This window comes from Triticum aestivum, chromosome 7B, assembly GCF_018294505.1.
Source record: "Triticum aestivum cultivar Chinese Spring chromosome 7B, IWGSC CS RefSeq v2.1, whole genome shotgun sequence".
Classification (NCBI taxonomy): Eukaryota; Viridiplantae; Streptophyta; class Magnoliopsida; order Poales; family Poaceae; genus Triticum; species Triticum aestivum.
The window spans coordinates 162,861,629-162,873,209 of NC_057813.1; positions in this window are offsets into that span (position 1 = coordinate 162,861,629).

Consider the following 11,581-nt stretch of genomic DNA (forward strand, 5'->3'; position numbering starts at 1 on the left):
TCAACAGTTGTCTAACGATATATCATTTTCTCAATCATGATAGATGTTTGAAAAGTTACGACAAAAATTAGCATCTAAAAATAGGGTGAAGTTCAGACTGTTAAACTCCCTCAGTTCAAGCCCACATACGCTTCTATTCAACTATTCTGTTAGGAGACAGAGAAACAACATGATTCATGTTGCCATATTCAAAATTTCAATTTAACAATTATAAATCTGACAAAATATGTAGCATAAAAACTTTAGCATTCAATATTTTCCAACGTATATCATTCACCCCATCTGAGAAACCTTTAAATGTTCCGCATTTGAAAAAATTCTCCTATTCTGATATTTGAATTTAAACTATAAGGTATTTCAAAAAAAGGATCTATTCAAAATTGTTTTGCATTTTCAATAGATTTTTTATGAAACATTACTTGCTAAATTTTGACAAGCCGTTTCAAAATTAGAGAAAAATAAGTACTTCTATTTTCGGTAAAAAGTCTACTGCTTTTCAAATTTCTCTAAACCGCATGGAATTTAAGAAATGTTTCCAAAGGGGCGTGTTTGGAGCAGATTTCCAGCACCATATCATTTGTATCATACCAATAAGTAGTTTGAAAATGCGATCAAAATTTCATTTTAGGTTTTTTAATATGAAAAAAATCGCCTTATTAAGGCTTCTTTTAAACCATGACAAATTTGCAAGAATGATGTATATGGGAATTTATCTTCTTGTCCTCAAGTTTTCAATGGTATATTACACGCCTCATTTTGACAAAAAAATGCTTGACCTAGACATTTTATCATATGTAGTTTGGCTACTAGAGCGGGGATAGTTCAAAGACGTTAACAGAATAATATTTTATGAATATTAATAGAATGGCTCAAATATATATGTATGTGTAACTGAAAGGATTTGATGGTGTTTGAAAGTATTTGATGTTTTTTGAAACACTGAAAGGATGCAAATGGCAATCATTGCTCGAATTTGAAGAGAGTAATTATGCAATTTTCAACGGAGATAATTTCATATTTCACTAGGTAATTATTGCATTAGTGACTATATGATGCAAGGTTTGATTAGTTTCTCATCCTTTCAGTCAATTCCCTAGGCCTAGATTTACTACAACAAACTTACTCATTCTTTTATGATTTGTTCAAGATATTCGAACAAAAATCTAAAATGTTATCAAAGATATTTGTGATACATTTACTGCTACAAACAGACTCACCATTCTACGAATTTATTCACCAAACTTTGAAAGTTGATAAGAAGCACTTCGTACAATGATAAAAACGATAACATGATATGGTGTGTTTTACATAACTAAATCAAACTTGTTGATAACAAAAACACTTTAAGAACAAAATAGATTGTTCAAACTAACTCATACATCAAATTCTTCCAGCAAATAGTGAAATGGAACATAGAGCCTCGCTAGATATCAGCAAACTCATAGTGATGAAACAAATCACAACTTCAAGGTAAGATCAACGCTCAGGTTCTCCTCTTCATCTCCTTTCTCCTTATCTTCCACGGTCAACATCATAGAGGTATTAGTTGCCACACTCCCATATGGCATGGGGACATTGGTTGATTCACCATCATCATCAGGTAACTCCCTGGACATTTGTATTGGAAAAAATATAATCTCTTCAGGCTTCTCCTTACCCTTGCGATACCTTCTCCAATAAGCCGTGTTTGGTGATAGTGGGTCCATCGAGAACTCCTTGGACTTTTTGCTCATGTATTCCTCATGCTTCCTCCTATTCTCTAGGACCTCTTGACGATGTTTCGTCATATGTCCACCACGAGCTTGGAGGTTCGTGAAGGTCCTAGGGCAGAAGGAGCAAGTGTATAGTGGGCTTGGTATCATTGGTCTCTCGTTGGAGCGCCATGATCCATGGGAGTCGGTTGCCATGAACTTGATGGGACTTCAACGAAAGACCCTTGCTAGTTTACTAACTATAAGTTGGTTGGAGATCTATGTGCTATGTATCGGCCAAGTGGATGCTTTTAAAGAGGTTCCTGGTAGCCCTAAATATGGAATACGAGGAACGAAATAAATTTTCATTTATTTATATTTATATTTAGAAAAACAAGATAACTATTGCACAAAAAGATAAAGAGCCGAGGGAATAGACGAAATTACATTAGTAAACATTTAATGTAGTACCTTATGAGTAGCTAAAGTTCAATTTCTTATGAGTTAAGATTTTGGAGTAGTAAATGGTTCAAGAAAGCTAGGTGCTATTACCAATTCAGGAAGTCCAACTTGAGAGAGTTTGCAATGTAGCAGAAACATTCAAAGTGGCATGACTCTAAACATTGCTTCTTGTTTGTATGAGATGGTTTCATGGACATTTGAAGGATTTTGATGATGAGGAATCTCCCTTTGATCACCTCCCTCCTCAACTCATCATTCCTTTAAAATTCATATTTTTGTGTCATGTGAACAATCCAAGTGTTTCACTTAAAATACTTACCGTGTTTTGACTCTCACCTTAGGGTATTCAAATAATACATTTGATTCACTACTCCAATAATGGAAGGTGGAGTAGCTACCTCCCTGTGTTGCTCACAGGCGGAGAGAGCCTCCAAGCTGTCTGTCATGCAGTGCCTTGCCACGAGAGCCAGTTGGGAGCGCTCCGAACCATATGAACTGCCCGGACAGCATGCCCGGGCGACCTGACAGGTCCATGACTGGTGGATTGTCCGGGGCCAACGTCATTGGGCGGCGTTAGGCGCTCTCGCAGGCGAGCCCTTATGCTCGGTTAACCTAGCCAGTACTCCCATGATGGGTGGACCGCGCGCTAGGTGGCTTGCTGTGGTAGCTACTCGGGGTGATGCAAGCAGTCCGATCTGCCCGGACGGCACGGACCTGGTCGACCTGGCTGGGAGGTCGATAATGGGTGCACCGCCAAGCGCGCTTGGAGCCACTGTCATTGGTCTTTCCGAGGCGCTCGAAGCCGTCCTATCATGCACTTTCTTGTGCGTGAAACAGTGGTCGGGCCCTACTGGCTTTGTCGCCCCATGCTAGCCTCATTTGGTCAGGACATCTTGCGCGAGCCGGGTCATGTTTGGAGTGCCGATTGAGTGTGGGCCGGTTTGTTTCGCCTTGCTGGGTGTCTCACGGGTGAGAGAGGCTTTCGCGCCATCCATTTCTAGCTGTCTTACCACGAGGGCCTCTTTGGGGCACTTCATTCCATTCGATTTGCCTACCCCTTCTCATGTACAACACCACACCATACATGCTCGGCTTGTTAGCATCACTTGGATTCTGTTGGGACCCATCGCTCGCTCGGTAACTTGCCTAGCAGTTTGGCCAGCTGATCTTTTGCATTGGCCATTGCTGTGTCACTCATGCGAGCTAGGCTACCCTTTCTGCAGTTTCGTTTGCGCGAGTCAGACACTGCCGGCTAGACCGAGAAGCCTTGTGGGCACGAGGCAGTTGCCTTATTGCTGGTATGCGGGTGGTGCTCTTTGCTGCTCATAGGGACGGGAAGCGCCAGTTCACATGCCTTGTTTAAAAGGTCGTGTGAGCGAGCCAGTCATTCAACACCGCCTCATGTATTCTTTGCTTCTTTGTCCGTGCCTCTCCCATGTGGCACCCTAGCTCAGAGCGGCCGGTTTACCCTGTGTTGGCAATATATAGATCATGTCTTCTAGCAACAAATAACAACTTGGAATAGAAACAACTGCTTTATTAATATTGTGCAGGCATAAAGGTTTAGGGATTACATAAGGAAGTGAGGCCAAGCGACACATCTTGTGTAGGGACAATATGTACATTATTTATGGAGCAAGTCTATGGACTCGATACTAGTAGTAGAAACTACGAGGTAGCTGAACAACAGGGTAATGGAACTCCATTTCACAGGGACACTATTGGGACATGTCCTAGTTCATGAAGTTCATATCGACATAATCTCCATGCACAACTTCTCCTGCATCTGGCATGATAAGCCAGGTGAGTACTTTGAATGTACTCGCAAGCTCATAGAAACCAAAGCAATAAAGACAAACAATATCATGGCATTTACAGGTTAAGCAAATATTAACAAGATGAAATCGAGCATGTATCACTATTGTGCATATATAGGTCGACGTTTAAGGTCTCATGGACCAACTTACTCATGCTCGTGATCATCCCATGATCACTTAAAGATTAACCAACTTCTTTTCATGAACAACTTAGTACCATTGCACTTTAAGATGAGTTCTTCCATCATTACTGTTGGTCCATAGTGTGACCTAGTACAAACTGTGTCCCATGACCGAGGCGACAGCTATTCGAATAGATTTACACTCTGGAGAGGTGGCACACTTTACCCACACTATCAAGCTCCTGGCATGTGCTTCCGTACACTGTCCTTACGCCGGACCGGTGCTCCTTCAACAAACTTGTCTATTGCATGACACTCTTACGGTCCCACCATACCCTTTCGGGTCATGCCATGCGTCTCCCCATACATCACCTCGTGACACCTGCAACGTCATGGTTAAACTAAACTTGTCCCAAAAGGGGACCTTGTATCATATAACTTGCGCTCACAAGGTTATCGCTGCCTACCGGGACAGGGTAGCACACACATATAACCTCCCCTCTAGTGGTACCGATAAAAGGCATGACAATAGAACAAGTCAGGGCCTCCCCATAAAGGAAAATATGGCTGCACTAGAGAGATCAGTTCGGTGGCACTATGACTTGATAAACAGGTTAATTGAAGTTAATTTATCAATAGTTTTAACTTGACTAATGATACATCTCCAATGTATCTATAATTTTTGATTGCTCCATGCTATTATATTACCCGTTTTGGATGTTTTATATGCATTAATATGCTATTTTATATTATTTTTGGGACTAACCTATTAACCTAGAGCCTTGTGCTAGTTCCTGTTTTTCCTTGTTTTTGAGTTTGGCAGAAAAGGAATACCAAATGGAGTCCAAATGGAATAAAACCTTCATGATGATTTTTCTTGGACCAGAAGACAACCAGGAGACTTGGAGATGAAGTCGGAGGAGCCACGAGGCGGCCACAAGGATGGAGGGCGCGCCCCCCATGCTTGTGGGCCCTCCGTGCACCTCCTGGCCTAATTCTTTTGCCTATATATTCCCATATATCCCGAAACCACCAAAGGCATCCACGAAAACACTTTTCCACCGCTGCAACCTTCTATACCCATGAGATCCCATCTAGGGACCTTTTCCGGCACCCTATCGGAGGGGGATCCAATCACGAAGGGCTTCTACATCAACTCTATTACCCTTCCAATGAAGCGTGGGTAGTTTACCACAGACCTACGGGTCCACAACTAGTAGCTATAGATGGCTTCTTCTCTCTCCTTGATTCTCAATACCATGTTCTCCCCGATGTTCTTGGAGATCTATTTGATGTAATACTTTTTTGTGGTGTATTTGCCGAGATCCGATGAATTGTGGATTTAAGATCAGCTTATCTATGAATATTAATTGAATCTTCTCTGAATTATTTTATGCATGATTTGATATCTTTGTAATTCTCTTTGAACTATTGGTTTGGTTTGGCCAACTAGATTGGTTTTTCTTGCAATGGGAGAAGTGCTTAGCTTTGGGTTCAATCTTGCGGTGTCCTTGCCCAGTGACAGTAGGGGCAACAAGGCACGTATTGTATTGTTGCCATCGAGGATAAAAAGATGGGGTTTTCATCATATTGCCTGAGTTAATTCCTCTACATCATGTCATCTTACTTAATGCGTTACTCTGTTCTTCATGAAATTAATAGTCTAGATGCAGGTAGGAGTCGGTCGATGTGTGGAGTAATAGTAGTAGATGCAGAATCATTTTGGTCTACTTGACACGAACATGATGCCTATATTCATGATCATTGCCTTATATATCGTCATAACTTTGTGCTTTTCTATCAATTGCTCGGCAGTAATTTCTTCACCCACCATACTATTTTCCAGCTTGAGAGAAGCCTCTAGTGAAACCTATGGCCCCCGGGTCTATTTTCCATCATATAAGTTTTTGATCTACTATTTTTCATTCTTTTACTTTCTGATCTGTAAACCAAAAATACCAAAACTATTTACTTTATCGTTTATCTATCTCTATCAGATCTCACTTGTGCAAGTAACTGTGATGGGATTGACAACCCCTTTATCACATTGGGTGCAAGTTGTTTGATTGTTTGTGCGGGTATTTGGTGATTTGTGCGTTGTCTCCTACTGGATTGATACCTTGGTTCTCTAACTGAGGGAAATATTTATCTCTACTTTGCTGCATCACCCTTTCCTCTTCAAGGTAAAAACCAACAGAAGCTCAAGAAGTAGCAGGAAGAATTTCTGGTGCCATTGTTGGGTAGATCTACGCCAAGTCAAGACATACCAAGTACCCATCATAAACTCTCATCTCTTGCATTACATTATTCCATTCGCCTCTCGTTTTCCTCTCCCCCACTTCTAAAATGATTTTTGAAAAGATTTGCTTTTCTTTGCCCCACTTCTGTTCGTCTTCGTTGCTTGCTGTTTCTGTGTTCGTGTGTTGGATTGCTTGCTTTGTCATGATGGCTCAAGAAAATACCAAATTGTGTGACTTTTGCAACACTAATAATAATGATTTTATTAGTACTCTGTTTGCTCCCACTACTAATGTGGAATCGTGTGAAATTAATGCCGCTTTGCTTAATCTTGTTATGAAAGATCAATTTTCTGACCTTCCTACTGAAGATGTCGCATCCCATCTAAACAATTTCGTTAATTTGTGTGATATGCAAAAGAAAAAAGAAGTGGATAATGATAGTGTTAAATTGAAGCTATTTCCATTCTCGCTTCGAGATCGTGCTAAAACTTGGTTTTCATCTTTGCCTAAAAATAGTATTGATTCATGGAATAAGTGTAAAGATGCATTTACTTCCAAGTATTTTCCTCCCGCTAAGGTCATCTCCCTTCGGAATGATATTATGAACTTTAAGCAACTTGATCATGAACATGTTGCACAATCTAGGGAGAGGATGGAATTGATGTTACGATATTGCCCTACTCAAGGTTTGAATTTGTGGATGATTATACAAAAAAATTATGCCGGATTGAATTTTTCTTCTAGAAATCTTTTTGATTCAGCCGCGGGAGGCACTTTTATGAAAATCACTTTAGGAGAAGCTACTAAACTCCTAGATAATATTATGGTTAATTGTTCACAATGGCACACCGAAAGATCTTCCACTAGTAAAAAAGTGCATGCGATTGAAGAAATTAATGTTTTGAGTGGAAAGATGGATGAACTTATGAAATTATTTGCTAGAAAGGGTGATTCTATTGATCCTAATGATATGCCTTTGTCTAATTTTATTGAGAAAAATAATGAATCTATGGATGTGAATTTTTTTGGTAGGAACAGTTTTGGTAATAACATGTATAGAGGTAATTTTAATCCTAGGCCATTTCCTAGTAATTCCTCTAATAATTATGGTAATTCCTACAATAATTCTTATGGAAATTTTAATAATATGCCCTCTGATTTTGAGATTAGTGTTAAAGAATTTATGAGTTTGCAAAAGAATTTCAATGCTTTGATTGAAGAAAATTTTGTCAAGATTGATGATTTGGCTAGGAACATGGATAGAATTTCTCTTGATGTTGATTCTTTGGAACTTAGATCCATTCCACCCAATCATGATATTAATGAGTCTCTCAAAGCCATGAGAATTTCCATTGATGAGTGCAAAGAAAGAACCGCTAAGATGCGTGCTAAACGAGATTGGTTTGTAAAAACGTGTTCTTCTAATTCCCATGAAAATAATGATGAAGATCTTAAGGGGATTGATGTGACTCCTATTGAATCTTTGTTTTCCAACATAAATCTTGATAAATATGGTATTGGAGATGATTCAACTTTAGTTAGAAGGCGTCCCAATGATTCGGAGTTTTTAGATCTTGATGCAAAAATTGATAAAACTGGGATTGGAGAGGTCAAAACTTTAAGTAGCAATGAACCCACTCTTTTGGATTTCAAGGAATTTAATTATGATAATTGTTCTTTAATAGATTGTATTTCCTTGTTGCATTTCATGTTGAATTTTCCTCATGCTTATAATAAAAATAATGCTTTTACTAAACATATCGTTGATGCTATGATGCAATCTTTTGAAGAAAAGCTTGAATTGGAAGTTTCTATCCCTAGAAAACTTTATAATGAGTGCGAACCTACTATTAAGATTAAGATTAAGGATTATGAGTGCCATGCGTTGTGTGATTTGGGTGCTAGTGTTTCCACAATACCAAAAACTTTATGTGATGTGTTAGGTTTCCGTGAATTTGATGATTGTTCTTTAAATTTGCATCTTGCGGATTCCACTATTAAGAAACCTACAGGAAGGATTAATGATGTTCTTATTGTTGCAAATAGGAATTATGTGCCCGTAGATTTCATTGTTCTTGATATAGATTGCAATCCTACATGTCCCATTATTCTTGGTAGACCTTTCCTTAGAATGATTGGTGCAATTATTGATATGAAAGAAGGAAACATTAGATTTCAATTTCCATTAAGGAAGGGCATGGAACACTTTCCTAGAAATTAAATTAAATTTCCGTTTGAATCTATTACCAGAGCCACTTATGGATTGCATACCAAAGATGACAACACCTAGATCTATTCGTGTTTTTATCCCTAGCTAAGGGCGTTAAACAATAGCGCATGTTGGGAGGCAACCCAATTTTATTTTAGTTCCTTGCTTTTTGTTCTTGTTTTGCTTTGAATAATTCATCTAGCCTCCGGTTAGATGTGGTTTTGCTGTTTTAATTAGTGTTTGTGCCAAGTAAGACCTTTGGGATAGCTTATGAGATTTTCTGTTGAGTTTTGTATTGTGGAGTTTTCAATTTTTGGGTAAGGATTTGATGGACTATGGAATAAGGAGTGGCAAGAGCCTAAGCTTGGGGATGCCCAAGGCACCCCAAGGTAATATTCAAGGACAACCAAGGGCTTAAGCTTGGCAATGCCCCAGAAGGCATGCCCTCTTTTGTCTTCGTCTATCGGTAACTTTACTTGAGGCTATATTTTTATTCACCACATGATATGTGTTTTGCTTGGTGTGTCTTGTATGCTTTGAGCCTTTTCTTTTTAGTTTGCCACAATCATCCTTGCTGTACACACCTTTTGAGAGAGACACGCATGAATCATGATTTATTAGAATACTCTATGTGCTTCACTTATATCTTTTGAGCTAGGCAATTTTGCTCTAAGTGCTTCGCTTATATATTTTTAGAGCATGGCAGTGGTTTTATTTTATAGAAATTGATGAATTCTCATGCTTCACTTATATTATTTTGAGAGTCTTTAAAAAGCATGGTAATTTGCTTTGGTTATAAATTTAGTCCTAATATGATAAGCATCCAAGAGGGATATAATAAAAACTTTAATATAAAGTGCATTGAATACTATGAGAAGTTTAATTCTTTATGATTGTTTTGAGATATGAAGATGGTGATATTACAGTCATGCTAGTGACTAATTGTGAATTTGAGAAATACTTGTGTTAAGGTTTGTGAGTCACGTAGCTTGCACGTATAGTGGACCATTATGTAACAAAGTTGGAGCATGCGATATTTTTTGATTGTCATCCTTTGTGTGGAGGTCAGGATCGCGCGATGGTTAACTCCTACCAACCCTTCCCCTAGGAGCATGTGCATAGTACTTTGTTTCAGTAAATAATAGATTTTTGCAATAAGTATGTGAGTTCTTTATGAGTAATGTTGAGTCTATGGATTATACGCACTCTCACCCTTTAACCTTTGCTAGCCTCTCTAATACCGCACAAGTTTCGCCGGCACCATACACCCATCATATACCTTCCTCAAAACAGCCACCATGCCTACCTATTATGGCATTTCCATAGCCATTTCGAGATATATTGCCATGCAACTTTCCACCGTTCTGTTTATTATGACACGCATCTGTAACACCCTGGATTTTGGCTTTTTATTTTTTCCTTTGATTTCCCTTGGATTATTGTTTTGATTTTCTTTTCCGTGGCTCTATGATCCTAAAATTTGGGAAGATCATGCCTTCCTAGGTTTCATAGTGGCTTGTCATCCTCAAAACCCTCCCAAGATCATGTCATTTTCAACCTATCCCAAATCCCAATATTCTTTTTATTGGGAATATTCCTTTTCTATTAAAGGGATAACCCTATTTGCACACAACCTATATTTCTGTCATTCTAAAATTCCCAAATAATTAAACAAATTGTTTGGGTAATATCTTCCTCAAATATGGAAAAAAGTTTCATTGCCATGTTAAAAATAATACTCAAATAATTCCCTTCCTATTCTGCCCTAAATGGCACTTTATGAAGGAAGGGCTATTTATCTTTGCTTGCTTGACCCCAAACTTATTGCACACCTTTTCCTATCCATATCATTGCCTCATGCCAAGATTCAACTCAATGTGTCTTGTGAGTATTTTCTAGTTAATTTCCAAAGTTTTTGTCCAGAAAGAAACTTTGTGAAGGATGTACAAGCTAGGAATATTCAACTGAGTTGAAACTTTGCCACATCCTTCATATGATTAAATCATAGCTCTCATCCAAATTTGAGCTCATGCCACCTCTCGATGTGAGCTCAGCATCAATTCTTTGTTTCTGGTCAGAATTTCACTTTGTGAAGCAACTGTATTTTATATTGCTGCAATTAAGATGAAAATTTACTAGGACATTATCCTATCTATATCAACTCCCTCCACAAAGTTTTGGCTCATTTCATCTGTCCATTTGCCCTGTGAAATATTTCCAAGTTTCTGTCCAGATTGAAGCTCTGTGAAGAAAGTACCATTTTGGTATTTCCAAATGGCATGAAAATTTTACTGCAGCTTCATATCATCAAATAACTTATCTCCTCCAAATTTCATCTCATGAAAATCATTTGTGTGAGTGCTACTTCATGATTTCCAAATATGGATAGTGTAGCTCTTTCTACAGCAAGTACCAGCTAAACCCCTCCTATTAAGCTAAAACTTGACCACCTATAAGTGATCTTAGCATGTAATAACACCATGCCAAAGCTCCGAGTCCATATCCAAGCCCGTGAGCCATAGCAAACAACAAACACCTTGTTGTGCATTTGATTTCTTGCTCCATGTGATCACACCAGTGCCAACTATGCTTGGTTTCTACTTCCTTGGCAACTAGCTCTGCCTCCCTTGTCTCCTAGACATAAATTGGCCGACCACCATGAACTGTGTGCACTAGTGCACACGGTGACCATCTCTTTGGCATGCCATGGATGCGAGCTGTGTGTCGTTTGCTTCGGGCCCCTCCTTTGCTCGTCGTTCTCGCGAGGTCAACCATGTACGACAGCTCGCCTATGTTGTCCTCTTCTCCCTGGACTCCTCTCAACCTTCATTTGCTTCCTCGGCGAGACGCCCTTGTCGAGAAACATTGCGTGCCCATGGGCGTTTGTCATTTCCTCGGTCGCGTCTTCTTCTCTTCCCCGTTGCTCGACCTCTTTCGCCACGTGAGCCTACCCTCTGTTCATCCTGTTGCCTACTAAGGAGCTCGCTCGTCTGCTCTCGCGTCCGCAGATCCGGCCACGCGTCCATGGCGACAACAAGGT